The 2,450-nt window shown below is 37.0% G+C and overlaps 1 non-coding gene across 1 annotated transcript; it reads left to right on the plus strand.

The window, feature by feature from the left end:
* The first annotated feature begins 1,240 nt into the window (after positions 1-1,240).
* LOC142865023 (U6 spliceosomal RNA) lies at positions 1,241-1,347 on the plus strand. The gene has a single exon (XR_012915325.1). It is a non-coding gene; the product is annotated as a U6 spliceosomal RNA (small nuclear RNA).
* Positions 1,348-2,450: the final 1,103 nt, after the last annotated feature.

Here is a 2,450-nt window from a genome sequence, read left to right on the forward strand (position 1 = left end):
GATCAATAGGAACAATATTCTGATTGTGCTGATGGTTTCTTGGGTTTATACATATGTCAAAGCTTATCCAATTATATTCTTTGAATATGCAGTTTACTGTATATCAATAATAGGTCAATAGAGCTGATTAGAAAAACAAAATTAATGAAGGGAGATGTCGTCAGACCAGAGTGAGAGCAGGCAACTGTAGGGTCTACCAAAGGCGATCTGATCCTGCACTTGCTCCACTGCAGTGCCGGGCTAAGAACGTGATCTTTGATGGCAGCAATTGTACAGGCTGGCTGCAACCCAAGCTTGGCATTAAAACTGGGTCTGATGGACCTATAGCAGTTGAGACAGTGGACATTTTAATGATAACTAGTTTGAACAGATTACCCCTAACTCAAGAAACTGCTCAATACCATAGAATAGCAATGTAATGCAAAAGATAAGACCTATACAAAATAAATACAGCACTAGGTAATGAGTTTGAAATAATATAATGGGGTAAGGTAAAGGTCACAGAATGACAGTTTATATATATATATATATATATATATTATACATACACACATATACACACACAGACTTCCTTAATACTTTAATATTTTAGCCCATTATATTGTGTAATTAATAAGTCAGAGGAAGATATGTATTTTTATATATATAATACATATGTAAATATCATATTTGTTTTGCATAAAAAACTAACAGTGACTTCACACCTATTTTCTCTCAATAGAACATTGCAAAAACATCTGAGGTTGGTAGGACCCATGAAATTACTCCCATTTTACCTATGAGAGCAATGATACCTGAAGAAGAAATTATTTTAAATTACCCTAGGCCACACAGATTGTTACTGCAGAGCACAAGAGTATCATATCCTGTAAAACTACCTCCTTCCAGCCTAAAGTTTATCGTAATTAATTGTTTTATTTCCTGAATAATAGAAACAAAAACTCAGACTCATAGGGTTCTAAGGCTGGAAAGGCATTTAGAGATCAGTTGCCCAATCTCTCTCATCATATAACTGTAGAAACTGAGGCACAGTGATGTTGAAACCCTATCATAGTTTTTGATCTAATTAGTACTACTAGTACTATTGTACCAGGGTAGAAATATATCAGATAAAGTTAACTTACCTGCTTACGTAATTCATTCGGAAGTGAAAACGCTGAATGAAAATCCCAGGGTGATTTCCAAGTGGCTGGCTCTAATTGCTTTTTTTTGCCCATGGCTTCTCAAATTGGCTTTATCGGTGCTCTCTTCTGCAGCACAAATACTAAAATTGGAACGATACAGAGAAGATTAGCATGGCCCCTATGCAAGGATGACATGCAATTTCGTGAAGTGTTCCATATTTTTATGAAACCATAGGAATTCTATTATAGAAGGAAATGTTGGAAAAACTCCTATAGACGTCAGCCTAGGCAAAGAATTTATGAAGAAGATCCCAAAAGCAATCACAGCACCAACAAAAATAAACCTGATCAAGTCAAAAAGCTCCTGCACAGCCAAAGAAACTATGACTAGAACAAATAGATAACCTACGGAATCGGATAAATATTTGTATGCTTATACATCCAACAAAAGGCTAATAGCTAGAATCTATCTAGAACTCAGGAAAATCAGCAAGAAAAAAATCAAACAACCCCATTAAAAAGTGGGCAAAGGACATGAACAGAAACTTTTCAAAAGAAGAAAGACTAATGGCCAACAAACATATGAAAAAATGCTCAACAGCTCTAACCATCAGGAAAATGCAAATCAAAACCACAATGAGATAGCACTTATCTCCTGTGAGAATGGCTTTTATCAAATAGTCCCCAAACAACAAGTGTTGGCGTGGAAGCTGAGAGGTAGGAACACTCCTACACTGCTGGTGGGACTGCAAACTAGTACAACCTCTATGGAAAGTAATATGGAGATACCTCAAAAAAAAGTAGAACTCCCATTTGATCCAGCAATTCCATTACTGGGCAACTACCCAAAGGAAAAAAAAAAAGACATTCTATAATAAAGACATCTGCCCTCGAATATTTACAGCAGCACAATTCACAATTGCAAAGTTGTGGAAACAACCCAAGTGCCCATCACTACATGAGTGGACTAATAAAATGAGGTCTATGTATACTATGGAGTTCTATTCAGGCATAAAAAAACATTGGTGAACTAACAGCTCTTCCATATCCTGGATGAAGCTGGAGTCCATTTTTCTAAGTGAAGTATCCCAAGAATGGAAAAATAAGCACCACATGTACTCACCAATCAAAGGAGAATTAATTGATTAACACTTATGTGCACATATGGAAGTAATGCATTCATCGGGTGTCGGGCAGGTGGGAGGAGAGAAGATGGGTATATTCACATCTAATGGGTGCGGGACACACTGTCTGGGGGATGGGCACCCTTGAAGTTCTGACTCAGGCAGGGGAAATGCAATATATGTAACCTAAACGTTTGTACCC

This window comes from Microcebus murinus, chromosome 28 (genome assembly GCF_040939455.1).
Source record: "Microcebus murinus isolate Inina chromosome 28, M.murinus_Inina_mat1.0, whole genome shotgun sequence".
Classification (NCBI taxonomy): domain Eukaryota; kingdom Metazoa; phylum Chordata; class Mammalia; order Primates; family Cheirogaleidae; genus Microcebus; species Microcebus murinus.